The sequence below is a fragment of the Anas platyrhynchos genome, chromosome 3, assembly GCF_047663525.1.
Source record: "Anas platyrhynchos isolate ZD024472 breed Pekin duck chromosome 3, IASCAAS_PekinDuck_T2T, whole genome shotgun sequence".
In the NCBI taxonomy this organism is placed as follows: Eukaryota; Metazoa; Chordata; class Aves; order Anseriformes; family Anatidae; genus Anas; species Anas platyrhynchos.
This window is the reverse complement of record NC_092589.1, coordinates 43,176,059-43,191,496: the sequence shown is the minus strand read 5'-3', so window position 1 is coordinate 43,191,496 and position 15,438 is coordinate 43,176,059. Positions and strand designations below refer to the sequence as shown.

At 47.5% G+C, this 15,438-nt stretch overlaps 1 protein-coding gene and 1 long non-coding RNA gene across 11 annotated transcripts in view; one reads left to right on the top strand and one right to left on the bottom strand.

Annotated features, from left to right (window-relative positions):
* The window catches only part of TRERF1 (transcriptional regulating factor 1), a 101,135-nt gene extending 97,503 nt beyond the window's left edge, over positions 1-3,632 (bottom strand). For 2 of the 8 annotated variants that reach the window (XM_027454149.3, XM_027454147.3), the window contains exon 1: positions 3,419-3,631. The gene's annotated coding sequence lies outside the window, so the exon portion shown is untranslated. Of the gene's footprint in view, positions 1-1,633; positions 2,427-3,014; positions 3,196-3,237; positions 3,383-3,418 lie in introns of those variants that run through there. The other 6 variants (XM_027454145.3, XM_072035771.1, XM_027454150.3 and 3 more) reach the window with 5 other exon arrangements.
* Positions 3,633-4,097: 465 nt separating this feature from the next.
* LOC110351926 (uncharacterized) lies at positions 4,098-10,567 on the top strand. Of its 3 annotated transcripts, XR_011808266.1 has the most exons (5): positions 4,098-4,389; positions 6,837-7,083; positions 7,547-7,660; positions 8,617-8,744; positions 9,114-10,567. It is a non-coding gene; the product is annotated as an uncharacterized lncRNA (long non-coding RNA). The 3 variants fall into 3 exon arrangements; XR_011808265.1 differs by lacking the exon at positions 7,547-7,660 and having other exon boundaries at positions 4,103-4,389; XR_002400105.4 differs by lacking the exons at positions 4,098-4,389; positions 6,837-7,083; positions 7,547-7,660 and adding an exon at positions 7,359-7,517.
* Positions 10,568-15,438: the final 4,871 nt, after the last annotated feature.

Genomic DNA, 15,438 nt, shown 5'->3' with positions numbered 1-15,438 from the left:
CTGACACACACGGCAATGGTCCTTCTTCTCAGCAGCTCCTTGGAAGCCAGTGCCACCACTGGAGCTGCTCGATGTACATAAACACGCGAGGGCTTGGAGGCTGCCCCAGGCAGAATTAACCTGTGTGCTCGGAGGTGCTCCTGTCTGCACCACACAGGAGGACCAGAGGCAAAAGGGTCCCTCTGATTCTAAAAGGAAAGCCAGATAGATCATGATCCCTTGTTGGAAGCCAAAAAGCCTCAAAAAAAGCCTAAGGGCTAAGTTCTTGCCCCTTCAACAATTACCTTACATCCACCAAACACTGCTTGCCCTTTTTTTTTTTTTTTTTTTTTTTTAGTATTTCTAAGGAAGCTGAAATGAAACTGCCTTATCTCACAAGTTGCTATGACACATCATAAAGAGACGCAGCCTTCCAACACCAGAATCTCACAATGACGCTACAGACCGGGGGGCCTCTCTTTAGGTTAGTACTGTCCCATTACAGAACTGGGAGAGGGAGAGGAACGCCTTCTCCACCGCTTTGCCAAGCAAGTTTCTAAGTGACATATTCCCCACTAGAATGGAACAAACAAAAAATTACAGAAAGAGTTTAAAATATTCACAGCAGAATATTATCTCACGTTGCTTTAGGAAACTTGCAGTACATTATGTGACTGTTTTCCTTATACTCTTCTCACACTCCCTACCAGATGCTAAGTTACAATCTCAGTTTATAATGACAAACCTCAACACATGACTGGAAAAATTAAAATGGCCTGAAGAAGTACAAGCAATGGAGCTCCTGAGCTCCCAGCCTAGGAATTCCCTTTTCCAACCCAGCCCTGCTGAGTGCTACCCAAAAGTGAAGCAACCTGAAACAAGGACTCACTTTCCGGTCTTAAACACAAACCAGAGGCACGTGACCAGCGGCAACACAGAGGTCGAGAGCATTAAGTGGATAAGACATGGAGCCTTTTTCAGCCTCACCAAATGCAACGTGAGTCAGTGTTAGATAGGGAGGTTAGTCATGCTGTGGTTTATTTACGCTAACCCTGGCCAAGGCAGGATCCCTACCTGGCTGCCCCTGGGCCCCATCCCTCCCCGCGGGTGCCCCGGGCAGGACACGCATCGATGGCAGGGTGATTAAGTGCTGCCCTTATCATTTCGCCAAGAGGCTGATCCTGCACTCTTCTCTCGGGCCAGCTTCATCTGAGTTGTTTTTCTATTAAAGTTGCATTACTCTTATTTGAGCTTTTCAAGACACACTGGTTTGACTGCCACCCCGACAGCGCTGCCCAGCTCCTTGCTGGAATCTCCCAACTTCAGAAACTCAAGCTGCTTATCGACTGTAGCGGAAAATATCATAAAGGCATTTATTTGCGACAAAATTTTCACGTGCAGCATACACCAGCGCTTACTTTTTCCAAAGCACTATCAGCTATGGAAGGAAAATGCACATGACACGTTTTCTTCGTATGAAAAAATCACTTATCAAAGTTCTAAATAAATGCGGTCTATTTGACATGACATTATTAATTACAAAGCCACGCAGCTTAACTTCCACACCATCTAGGCCTCCATGAGCACTGATGAAGTAGCACCCTGGATGTTAAACATGCGCCTGGGATAAGCCTCAGAAAAGAAGGTAACATACCACAGAACTTGATGCCACGTCACTCCAGCGGGTATCAAAGCGAAATGGTTATTTCTAGATAAATATGTCTTATTAAGGAAACGGCTCCATTCTGAGCCGACGTAACATCCCCACGGACCACGAAGCAGATAAGCAATCACGGAGAACGGCAGCCTGTATAGCGTGCAGGAGCGGCTCACGCACGCACCGGTATCACAAGAGCAGGTCGGTATCACAACAGCAGGTCGTGCTATCACGACGGTGCCTCCGCACATCGAGGGGGAGAGGCAGGTCCCAGCAGGGCGCCCCACGGGATGCTCGCAGGAGCAGCAGCATCGCCCTGCGGAGCAGCGCAGGGGGCAAGGCCCAAGCTGAAGCAGTGAACTCCCGTCTCTGCAGCAGACACAGCAAAATTATAGCGGTCGAAGATATAAAACTTTACCCCCGGTGATTACCTGCTCACCACGTTAATCACGCAGTTAAGCACTTTGCAATGTTTTCCATAAATAGTTTAGTTATGGGTCATCATATCTACTTTGCTGTTATTAGATTAGTCTGTAAAAATCTACGGACGTCAGCGGCGGCTGCAGGAATTATGGGCGGCGTGGCCGCGCTGGGACAGCAGCAAGAAGTCAGATTTTACCGGGCTGCCGTGCCGGCACCGCTAAGTTTCACACCCTGAATATTCAGGGCTGGGCTGGTAGGCATGAAAACCGATCTGCGAAGTCGGCAGAAGGATGAGTAGGCATTATCCATTTATTAACTGGTTAACTGCCAATTAATTTCCCTTGCAAATCATCGCTCTGGTATTTAAACATCTGGCTAGCAGTTTTTCTTCCTTACCCCCCCTCCCCCCCCCCACACACACACCCCGGAATTAGGACAGAAGAGGAAAATCTCATCCTTCTGCGCCCCTCCAGCCACCTCCTCGCTGCCTGCCCCTCTCCTGGAGGGGGACAGCGGGGCAGAAACCCCGTCCCCACCGCGTCCCCGCAGCCTCGCACCCCGCAGCCTCCCTCGGGAGGAGGAAGAGGAGGAGGAGGAGGCTGCGGGGAGCGCCACGCGGGGGCAAGGGGGGGGCACGGCCACGCGTGGGGCTGCCCCTGGAGGGCCGTGGTCCCCAGCCCCGATGCTGTGACACCCCCAGGGGGAGCCCCCCCGCCGTGCTGCCCCCCCCCCGGGACCAAGCCCCCGGCCCCACGGCGGGCAGGTGGGGGCCGCGCCCCGCCGCCCCCCGCGGGAGGAGGAAGAGCAGGAGGAGGAGGAGGAGGAGGAGGGAGGCAGGGCCTCGCCTCCCGGCCGCTGCGGCCCGAGAAGTCAGCTGCAAACTTTTTTTTTTTTTTTTTTTTGCAGCAGAAGCCCCAGCTCATGCAAAAATGAAACTTGCCAAGCGTTCCCCTACCTGGCGTGAAGTCTGCAACAAGTGCACGCGGGGCCGGCCGCGGGGCTCGGGTTTCTCTCCTTTCCTTTTTTTTTTTTTTTTTCTTTTTTGGCTTGAAATCCCCTCCCTTTCCCTCTTTCACCATGCCATCATTCTGGCGGCGCCCAGGGAAGGATCGCGCTGTGAATTTCCCCACACACACCTCCCCCCCCCCCCAACCCCCCCTCCCGGCGCTGGGTCCTACTTTCTGGCGGCGCTGGGCCCCCAAACCAATATCGCTCCGCCAGGAAACGCAGCTCCCGGCCCGGCACGGCTCGGCACGGCTCGGCCCGGCACGGCTCGGCTCGGCCCCGCTGCCCAGCACACGGCCGGGACGCGCTCCCCCCCCAGCACCACCCCCCCCGGCCCGGGGCAGCGCCGCTTACCTCGGGCACGGCCTCGCTGTGCGCCACCCGCGGGGCTCTCTCTTCCTTTTTAATTTTTATTTCTTTCTTTTTTTTTTTTAATTATTATTTTTTTCTCTGCCCCCCCCTCTCTTCCTTCTCTCCGCGATGCGCCAAAATCCCCGCTGTCAGCAAAATCGCTGTCAAATTCTTTTTTTTTTTTTTTTTTTCTCTCGAGGAGAGAGGAGGGAAGGCTTTAAAAAAAAAAAAAAAAAAAAAAAAAAAAAAAGCAGAAGCAGAAAAAAAAAAAAAAAAAAAAGGGGGAGGAGGCTGCTGGGAGGCGACGGGATCCCTCCGCCGCCCGGCACAGCCACAGCCACCGCCACCGCCACGGAGCCGCCCGGCCCCGGCCCCTGCCCGGCCCGGCAGCAGCAGCAGGAAGTCGGGGCGCTGCTGCCGCTGCTGCCGGCGGCGGCCGCCCGGCCCCGCGGCGGGGCGAGGGGCGCCCGCCGCCCCCGGGGCCCGCTCCGCCGCCCGGCAAGCCCCCCCCCCTCCACTCCCGGCCCCTCCTCTCAGCGCAGGTGCCGCCGCCGCCGCCCCGGCAGCGGCTGGCAGAGACCCCCAAAGCCCCCCCAAACCTCCCTCTGCCCCCCTCAGGGCTCCGGGTGAGCCGCCCCCGAGCCCCCTCTCCCCCCACCCCCCCCCCCAGAGCCCGGCGTGGTGCTGAGCGTGGAGTCGGTGCTGCCGCGCAGCCAGCCCCCTGCAACTTGCTGGCTGCGGTGGATTCATTTATTGGTGTATTCATTTCTTCAGCCGCGAGTTGCCCGAAAGCGGCCCTTTTTCCCTCAGTTTTTAGCCCCGCCGGCGTCGCGCTGCGGCACCAGCCCCCCCCTCCTTCCACCCTCTCGGGTGAGGGGCTGCGGGATGCTGGGGAGACACGGAGCCGCGGGTGGGATGGGGCCTGCCCCTGCCCCTGCCTTCACGGAGCGGGAAGGGGGGGAAGAAAAGGAAAGGTAAAACTCTCACGGCTTGTACCAGGAACAGAAATAGGTCTTTGGTGTTAGCGCTCCTGATTCAGCCCTACGTGGTAATGGTTACCAGCAGCCTCATTTTCTTTTTATGGTCATCCTGGTTTCCTGGTTGCATGGCACTTCCATTGGGCCACCGTTCTTAATAATTTAACCTTTTATGAGATTGTTTTGATTTACGGTGTAGATTAGAGCAAGAGTGAAGAAGCATGATATCACCCTCTGGCTGTTAAACTCCTTTTCCTTTGTACTACATGCAAAGGTCTCAGTTGTTTAAAATGTCGAGAGAGAAATGTCTTTCTTCTTTCTTTTTTTTTTTTTTTTTCTCCCAGCCAGCTAGTCATTTTCTAATTTTATTTCTCCTTAAGTGAAAAATACCATTCAGATACTGTAACTTCTCCGTGCTGAGCTATGCAGAATCTATGCTGAGCTTTGGATTCAATGGTTAGCTTGTTTGCTTGCTGGAGTCCTAAGTCATATAAACTGTGTTGAAAATAGAATTAAAACCACAACTCAACATGTGCCTTGCCTCTGTTTGTTTTTTGTGTCTAGTCTGAAGCCCAGAATAGCCCGTATTGCTTGTGATTTCCAAAATGACTTTGGAAAATAAGCAATGTAATGTAACGCTATAGGTTTGTCGCAGCATCTTGACTTGCTCAGCCGATCCACGCAAACAAACCTGTACTGAGTTGGCCAGGAGATACCGGATTTACCTAAAGTGTGCGGGTTTGTGTTGCAGTTCTCCAAGTAGAAGCAAACACGTAGTATAACTTAAATCGGAACAGAAAGTCATTATCGGGCAGCCTTCTGACATGCCATAAGCTCGGCCTTATTACTCTGCCATAACAAGCACATCCGTAAAACTTCTGAATGGAATAAAGTAGTTTATTAGCTTTGGACAATATTTCAAGAAAAAGGTGGGGGCCAGACCCCATTCTCTGTAGTCATACTGCAATTTATGAATTGGTCTCCATCAGAAGCACAAAGCCGTAATTGACGCTTGCAGTTTTCCTGATCCGTCTTCTAATCTTGGAGGATTTGAGGATTGAGCTTCCCGGTTTTGAGTAACAAAATATACCTATTTTCAGTATTGAACCTTGGGATAATTCTGTGGGCTTGCCATGATTTTGCTTAACAACATTTTGGCCATGGTTACTGGCAGGTACGTGTGGGCTGCATGCCCCAGGCTGGCCGAGTGCCCACTGCCAGCTCGCCGCCGTCCCAAGAGGGAGAGCTCACTCCCTCGTCCCTGCCCGCTGGCTTGGCAGGCTGGTTCACCTCTCCAAAGCAGAAGAAGCCTCTCCTTCTGGGCTGATTTTCTGCGGTTTTAGCAGTTAGCTCTGTGCGATGGCAGCCGGGTGCTGGAGCTGCAGGGGCGCCCGGCCACGAGTGGGATGGGGAGGGACTGGGGGCAGCCGCTTGCCCCAGTAGCAGCGAGCAGTCGGGGCGGCTCAGCTGCCTTGAAACCTCCCACTGCTTACAAACAACAGAAGAGCAGCAAGCATCTTATGGTAACTGCTATCGCTCTGTCAGATTTTTGTCAGAGATTAATGAATTTTAATTTTTTTCTAAGTAGGGCTGTTTTAGGAATGAGAGAAGTACAGAAAATGGGAAGTGGCAGAGGTCTCCGATCATCCTTTGGGCTAATTCCTTTCCAGTACAGGGTTGCTGTGTCATTATCTTCCCAAATGCTTCCCAGTTTGCTTAGTAGGCTTTGACTTGAATTTGTGGGCTTTTTATTTTTTCCAAAAGAAAAAAAGACAAGACTAAAGAAAAGCATGGTTATGGTAGAAGGCAACCTACCTTTGTTCAACAGCTGGAGCGGTTAAAACAAATCCCTTAAGGCTCCTCAATGAATCACATGTATGCAAGCGTCTCACTGGCCGGAGTCACAGCAGCCAAAACACGAGTGTCTGTCCAGTTTCTCAATTTTGCATGCCTCTTCCCAGACTGAATTTTGAATCATGGACGTTAGCTTAAATAATGAATAAATAAACCGGGCCTTAATTGCCAAGTTGGTTGAACAAAACTCATGGTGGGGTTAGTTTTGTTTTAATAAGGAACCTGTGGTCCATACAGCATACCGATACAGGATTTAAGATTAAAAGCAAATTTGCTTTCAGAATCTGACATCCTACATAATGTGGGCTGTGGTGTTTCTAATTGAGTTTATAACTTGCTCAGTTAAAGTTTATCTTCCTGAAAAAGAGTCAATGTGGGGATTTCAAGAAATAGCGCGTATGCCCCCTGCTACCCCCTGTTTTGATGTAATTATCAATCACTTCATGGTTAAATGTTTGAACCTGATTTTTCATTTTAACTTGTCAGCTTTCCAGCATGATGTTGCTGTTTTTTTTTTCTCTTCTGAGTCAGTTTGGTGTTGTCAGAATGGATTTAGTGAATTGTTTACCTTTGTCTCTTCCCTCTTATAGACGAGAAATACCGGGGCCTTGAAGGAGTGACACTAATAGGACAAGAAAAGTTTAAAAAGCTGAACGTGTGTTTGCTGTGATTGTGTTCCCTGTGCACCATAAGGGAAGTAGCCACAGCATCCCATATACCTGCATACAGAAAAACAAATGACAATCTGTGACGTTTTTTCTCAGAAATCAGCAAGTGTATCTATCGTTCCAGTTATCCCAGCGCTCAGGAAGCTCTCTCTGCTTGTCAGACCTTCAGGTAATGTTTGCTACCCTTGCCTTGCCTCCATCCTCCTTGCCTTTGTGCATATCAAAGCGTGGTCTTCCTCACTCATGCCTCCTCTCTCCGGGAAGCGAAAGGTATTGAGAGCTTCCAGGATCGAGCAGCTCTGACTCTCTGGTGTCACTTCTTACCACTTCCATTGCAAGTTAGGAAAAAAAGGTCAAGTTTGTAATGGAGCTGAGTAGCTTTTAGTAGGAACTCAGCAGGGCTCTGAATCCCTGAGCACTACCACGTGTCCTGCAGCCTGGCTAAAGGAGCAGGCTGCGTGGGACAAGCAGTCATCCCAGCGTGGTTGCTGAGAGCTGTCTGTTGTACAGTGGAGCTGCTGCTCTGATCCCAGCTGCCTGGTGAAGTTACAGATTTCACCAGCAGCCTCGTGTCTGATCTGAGAGCGTGAAAACAGACTGGAGGTAAGACTTCTTTTCCCCTTCACTTTCAGCCAGATCGGTTTGCTGATTGCGCAGCGGAATGAACTGTGCAGAAAATGTGTCCAGGAGGGAAAAGTCTGAAAGCATGTGGCTGTCATTTAAATTGCTCGTGGAAGCCCTGCCCGGTGGGTCTCTTTCCTTGACAGCTCAAACCAAATTAAATCGTGACAGCTAAAGTCCTGCTGTCCCCGCCACAAGTCACTGCCCCCAGCTGTGGGGTTTTCTCTCCTGTTTGCACCAACACCAAAGCTTCGTGCTTCCCCACAGGGAGCCAGATCAGTGCCCAGCACCGACAGAAAGCCCGTGCGATTTCCCCCTGAATTGCTTCACTGAATCAGCCGGACGAGTAGCAAGGAAGGCTGTGCGCCCCAGAGTGGGATTTGCAGCAGCACTGGTTTAAACTGCTTTTAATTGTCATGAAGCCATAGCTTCTGCCTCATCTAGCAGATAAGATGCTCTGTAACAATGTCAGTTCAGGAAGCAAGCTACCACTTCAGGAGGGGGAAAAAGAAGAAGGAAAAAGAGACGAGGGGAGGAAAAGAGAACCCCCCAGATCTGTGACTGCAGCCTCCTTTGCATGTACTGCAGTCAGTTCTGTAACTCCACAATTGACAGTTTTCTCTTCACTAGCACTTTGTGGAGTTTTTCGTACAGTTTAGAGCAGTTTGTATATGAGGACATCATTTAACTGCTTCCTCCAGGAAGGCCTGAGGGAGCTTTGGTCCGGCTCTGGGTGAACCAGGTCACTGCAGGATGGGGGCACTTGGGGTGCTGCAGGATGGGGACACGTAGCAGCTTTCTGTGGGACCCCAGGCCTTAGCCTTCCTGCCTCTCAGCTCAGTCACGTGCAGGGATAAGCTGAAAAAAAAAATAAAGAAAAAAAAAAAAAAGTAAAGCCTGAAAGAGTGCTTTAGGGATGTTTTGGTAAAGAAGTTGCAGATATGCAAATCAGAAATAGTGCCGAGTCAGAGATTTTTTTTCAATGACTTTATTACTGTTTTGCAAGCGCGTGAGAGCTGTAGGGAGGAACGCGAGCTAGAGATGTTGGGAGTTTTAAAGGGGACATTCTTGTTTTGTTCAGTTTGTGTCGGTTCCCATTTCTCTTGGAAGAGCTGCCTCTACGGACATCCTGTCAGGAGCAATGTGTGGGCATGTATGTGCGTGTGCGCGAGATGCAGTGACATGGACCATCTTGCAGATCGTGTCCCAGTGAGTAATGTTCAAGTTTGTGTGGGTTTTTCACACACTGGAAAAAAAAGAGATGTTTTATTTTATAAAATATACAATCATATGTATTTATAAATTTACAAATGTATATAACATATACATATATAAATTATGTAAGTTTATAAATTATGGATGTATAAACAGCTAAAACTCATTTGTCTTCATAAAAATAACACAACTGAAAATCTCTTCTTTTTTTTCTTTTTTTTAAAATAATTTCCAGATTTTAAGTTGATGGTGTGGTTTGAACTATTCTAAACTTTAAATCTCATGCTATTACAGGTTTTTGTATAAGTAGGTCTGATAGGATCTTACAATCAGGGACCCAATAATGCTCTCCTCATTTTACAGGTGGATAACCTGGGGAACAGAAATAGTCCACCATCATCCTGGAAACTAGCAGCAGTGGTACAATAAGAAACAAAGCCGTCTAAGTTTTCCCTATGGTTATATGCCCAGTTTGAAGAGCATGGAGCTTTGCCTGATGTGCAAGCAGTAATAAGCTTTATCCTCCTATCTTTGCATGCACTCCTGGTGGTAAGAGTTGAAAACTGCTGCATGAAGAAACATCTTCTAGATGACATTCTGCTGTTCTGCCGGGAAGAAATACACAGTCCTGTACACAGATAAAGATTCAGTTCAGTTACAGATGGAAACTGCCATTACAGAGAGACACCGTCAGCTCAAACTCCAATGAAATGCACGGACAGATTTCAAGTTGAGTTTCCTACAACTTCTGTTGAGTGTCACCAGCAGTCCTCATGAACTGTGTTTGCTCGGCTTTAAATTCCCGTCACGTGGTAAAATTGACATAAACAAAAAGAGGCTTGAGCATGGCTTATTACACAGAGCTGTGTTAACTTACAAGGTGTTTGTTGAGTGAGAGAAGTCATACCTTCTGAGTATGGGAAGGAAAAATTAAGTGGTTACATAAAAAAAAAAAAAAACTCTAAAGATAAAAGGTAAACAGTTATGGAAAAGATGGGTGATGGGAGTAGAATGAAGCCTGGGATCTTAACTTCTAATTTCAGTTAATCTAGGTCATTTTCTGTAACAGAAGGATAATATCTAAATACAGATATGATTAAGTCAGTGTGGTTCCCTACCACAATGGGTACCATGTCCAAGTCCACATCGACAGCGAAAAACTAGATTAAAGGTTTCCAGTATATGTGGTGAGTTTCAGTCCAGACACAACAGTATTATTTTTTCAGGATTTTTCCCTCATAAGTGGATACAACATTGTAAATAGCATACTACGTGTTGTTTGGAAAGAGCTCAGAAGGCTATCTGATCAGAAATATCTTAGTACTTTTATCACCCCACTTTCAGCATTTTCTCAGTTTTCTCTTCTGTATTCCTCAGCACAGAAGCATGTTATTTTGCTGATTTTATTCAGATTTGAATGTACTCTATGTCAGCCTCGTTTAAAAGAAAAGAACCATTCACATGTTCTGCTCTGGACTTTCCCATTCAGAAATGTAACCTGAATTTTTATACAAGCCTGCTATAGTAATGTTTACAGGTCACCTCTAGGTCTTGATGCTTCTTGCTTATTTGTTTCTTACATAGGTAGCTGGGAGCAGATATCACCTTTTAAATGTAAGGATACAGCTGTCATGGTTTAAAAAAAAATACTGTTAACTAACATGCCTGCGCTAATATTGTATATCCAGTATATATACAATATGTGTGTTTATAGATAGTGATGTAAGGCGCTATACATCAAATTGAAATAAGCAGTATTGGTGCACATATTTTTATGGTGATGGAAACGCACTTACAGTAAACGACAAGCACATTTACATTTCTGTGTCGGTGTTTCTGTTTGGTTTCCCCCAAAACACTTGAGGAGCCGAGTCCTCCACTGAAAAGCAGAAAGCAGAAAATGCGATGGAGTTACTGTATAGCGGCAGGGAGACTGGGAACTTTGAGACACTCATAAAGCAGGTTAACCACATGTAATAGAGGAAAACCAATTTGCTCTATAGCCATGGAATTTTTGCCAGCAGCAGCTTAAGGGCAGCAGATGACAATTAAATCTAGGAATAAGTAAATATGTGGAGCCTTACAGTATGTTTTCTGGTGGACAAATTTTGCTTCTAAAGACTAGGAAACTGCCTCAATCCCAATCAGATGGCTTGTGACTCTCCAAACAAATATGGAAGATGGGAAATTAAACAGAGGGTCCCCAAAACAATCTGGGTTGTGTTCCTGATGCAAAAGGTTGGGTCAAGCTTAGGTCTGTGAAACAAAACGTCTCAGACTCTTGGGTCTGTTCTGTTGTGGAGAGAGCTAATGGTGCAAACCGGGGGCAAGATTGTTTTCAGAGGGGAAAAAAGACTCTTTTTGGGTCACTAAGATGTGGAATTTTATTGTAAGAGTTTCTGAAGCTTTCTTCTAGCCCCGTGTAGTACTGACTTGCTCTCCTGGATCTGAGAGCTCCCTGGGAACCCTCCAGTGACAGCTGTGTGACCTAGGGGCTGGAAGGCTCGTCCCTTAGTCTGTGGTACCCACAGTATTGCCAGTGTGCTAGAAAAGCATGAAATATGGGGAGTTGCTTCTAGGGAGGGAAAAGAGGTTTCTCAAACCAAACCTTTGCTTTAGCCGATCCGTTGGTCTGCATAATCCATTCCTCTGTATTCAGAAAGTCTAGCAAAGGCAAGAGGTACATTTGTGTTTTTCTGGTTATATATTTTACCACGTCCGCATCCTCTCAGTGTGAACATCTCTGTGCCCCTCGGAAGGACAGGTACAGCTCCTTGCCTTTTTGTTTTGAGTCCCACGCCGCTGAATAATCTGGCAGCTAGTGATAGCTGAAGATTGAAACATTGATAATTCTTCTGTACCCCAGAGGGAGGCAAAGCAGCTAATTATACCTGCTGGTGCATCAGTTGAGGAAATCCCCAGATAGGCAGTTGTGGGTGTATTTCACTTTCTTTGCACTACTTGAATGATGTACTGGGAACAAAGGAGGGTGAAACAAACAAAAAAAAAAATCAGCCCCTAATTATTCATTCTGAACTTGTGGCCTTCTTAAAATATGCTCAGCCCGGGGAGTGAGCACAGGGTTGAGTGAGGCTTGTCCCAGACTTGTTAAGACTGCACCGTTAGAGGCCGTTCTTGTTGAAGCGCCTGCTGAAACCTCTTGAGTCTGTGTGTAAGGGTCGGTCCTGCGTGGAGGTCCCTCGCTAGTGATGTGCCAGTGCTTTTACCCTCCTGTTACAGGCTATCTGAAGATCTTGGACCTGTTCCACGCTTGAACTCCAAGCATCTTTGTTGTCTATCTGACCTTGCAATATGATAGGCTGGAAACTTTTACTGCCTGGCTTTTTGTAAGGCTTGTTTCACAATCTGGGTAATGTAGATTTCTCTGCTCCCCATTCCCACTTCTGTAATGTTTATCGTATTGAATTGTATGTCTGGTTTGGTGTTCATTTCTGCAGCTTCTGCCTACGTTTCACACAGTTCTTCATCTTATCTGCAATTGCTATCTGCACTCTCAATCAGCTCATCTCTTTTTATTAGTAATAGATCCAGTCAGTTCGCATGCTGCATATGCTTTAGGATGGTAATGTCTTGCCTTGCCAGCAAACAGATTTTAAGGCTGAGATAACCTATATGCTCGTCTGAGGGATGTGAAAACAATTTTATGAATATTGTTTACGAAAACTGGGTTTTGCACAGCTTCGGTAGTTTTCACGTTCTGTATCTGACTGCCCTCAAAGAAGCAACAAATAGAGCTGATGGCATTGCAAGCCCCTTGTTTACAGCTGGCCGTGACTAATTGAACACCAAAATTCTCAGCTTTTCCTTTGCTTACCACTGCGAGGACTGTTTTCCTTAAATTATCCTGCATCGCTTTTGCTCCAGTTTTACCTCCGATTATACCTTCTCTCCCTTTCCTAATTTTCTCTTCTACTGACGCTGCACTACGCATAAACATTCTTCATAAGGAAATCAGTGAGATGTTTGTAGTTCATTTTTTATGCCTTAGATTTTGTGCCCAGTACATAATGATCCAGTTACATCTCCACTTGCGTGCTGTGACCCCGGCTTTCCACTTCTCCCCTCTACTGCCAACAAAGCGAGTTTATTTTCTAATAACCTCAAGTGCCTCCTTTTATCCTTAACTCTCTACAGATGCGTCCCTCCTCCTCCCTTGCTGGTTTGAGTCTCTTTCGAGGATCCTCCGCTTGGGGTTTTGCCCAACTCCTGCCTGTCCCACATTGTGCTGCTGCCTGAGCCAGCAGCGGGCAGGCAGCTCCGGTCCTGGTCCCAGTCCTGGTCCTGGCCCCATGGCCACAGGCAGCCCTTGCCTGCTGGTGGCTCCATGGGGCTCATGGCCAGCCTTTGGGCGAGTGGTTTGGGAGCTGGCTGGGTGCTTTTCCCTCTGCAGACGGACGGATGGGCGCACAGAAGGGCCGCTAATTACTCGGTGCAGGCTTAACCATGGGCAGAAAAAGGGGGCTTTTGTGCTATTGTCAGCCCCTCCCCACTATTTGTACGTGTTGGTTTTGTGTTTAATAGGATTACATGACTTCTTTGCTCTAGATGCCAAAATGGATGGCTCCTTTCAGTAATAAAACAAAGCCAATAACCTGAAAGGAACCACGGCTCAAAAGCACAAACTTGACCTCTGGTTGACCTTGACATTTACAAACTCAAAAGAAGTTTTCTTTGAGCAGACAGCACAAGTCAGCCAGGCAGCGGGGCGGAGGAGAGAATGGTTTTGTTGCTTTTTGATTACATTGTTTAAACCAACATACTACATGGTTTACAATACTTCATTACAACGTATTAGGGCCTGGAGGTGATTTAATGTCTGTTTATAACTGAGACTGATCTTGAAATAAACAAATGAATGTTTGGAAAATGGATGAAGCCGTTCTGCTGGAGACAGCGTTAAATGCATCTCTGAAGAGTAAATTGTGGACGTACAGCACTTAAATGTTTTTTATTTCTACCTTCGGTTGTATTTTGGTAGTTTTATCTAACAAAATTAATCATGTTGTGGTAAAAAAAAAAAAAAAAAATTCTAATTGGTTAGGACCGCCAAGCAGCAATGCATTCCTAACAAATTCACAACTTAAAAAGTGTTCAGCCCTTAAAAATCAGGGAGAAAGATAAACTCAAAAATGCTGTAACATTGCACTAAGCACCATGGTGATCTAAATTAAATCTGTTACAACCTGTTCTAATTTAAAACTGCTGTTATGCGAACCAGGGGGAAAAATGAAGAGTTAGTTCACTTGTTCAAAGCATTTTCATATTCCCAGATAAATCTTTCATCCACCCTGTCTCTGCTCGTGGGCTCCCGTTTCCTCTGCGTATCCACCGCGTAGCTGAACAGAAACGCAGTTTCAGCTTGAGCCAGGGACTCTTCCTCCAGCAGCTGGGTATCAGTTCTCGTCCACACAAGCCGGGAGCAAACAACATCATTGAGCGTCAGCCACCCTCGTGTGTCCGGCTCCTCCTGACGCCCAGAAGCTCCTCTGCCAAGCTGTAGGCCGGGGCCTTGCAGGAGCAGGAGCTGTGTGCTCTGGTTTCTTCTGCCAGGGGCCCACTGCTTGTTCTACAAGTCACTTCTGCAGGTGGTTTTACTGGGCACCTCTACAGGTGGTCCTACAAGCCACCTCTACAGGTGGCTCCTCATGCCCAAGGCCCTACCCGCTGCTCCCAGGAATTTCACCACACGTTTCCCCTCTTCTAACACCTGGCTCGCTCCGAAAGTGCCCTTCATTTCCTCAGTAGCAGCCACCAAGAGGTTAAAGCCTGATTTGAGAGGAAAAAAATCTGAAGTTGTACGGCTCCTCCAGTCCCATCGCCCACACCCTTCCGGTCGCAGACTGGAGCGAGTGGGAGCTGCCGAGGGCTTGGAGTGGAAGCCGCAGCAGAGGACTTCTGCACTGCCATGCCTGTGCAGCGTGTTGCCACCTAGTGCTGTGAATATGAAAAAGCAACATTTTTCTTCTGCTGGAGGCTGAGGCTCCTCTGAGGTGGCCACCAAAGTGGTCGTGGCTTTGAAGGTCTACTTCTGGTGAGGACCATCTGGAGAGGAAGCGAGCAGCACTTGGGCTCTTACACCATGCCTTTAATCCTGACCTCTCTGCTCGTCCTACCCACCTCACCGTGCCCTATGCCTTGTAATACAACATTAGGTCCCTTAAATTTGGCTATAGTAAGCCCCATGAAGGAAAGGCCAGTTAAGAGGAAGGTCACTTCATAAGCCTGCACATTCATAGGCATCGGAGAATAAGCAGGGGGAAAGGGCGTTAGCTGCAGCAAACATTTCAAGTGGTTCTTCCACCTTCCTGGGTGTCAACATTGACCACGTATAGGCTTTCTTAGCACCAGCTCATAGAGATGTTTGTGTTACTGGTGTGTCTAAATATACACCAGCAGCGTTCTGAATTTACAGTGAAAACACATGAAGTCAGGGAAATTTTCTGTGTGTATATTTTTTCCTTCACTCCTGTGTTCATTTTTCCTCCCCGTATAACTCATTAACTGACTGTTATCTTAGCTCCCACGAATTCTCTCTCCGAGGCTAGCATTTTAACTCGCCCGCTTCAGTTCTATACGGTTGACACATTACACTGCAGAAAGCAGCAAGATTATCATGGACTGAATTTGCACTGTATTTTTTTTTTCTAAGACGCTGCGTGATGAGAAT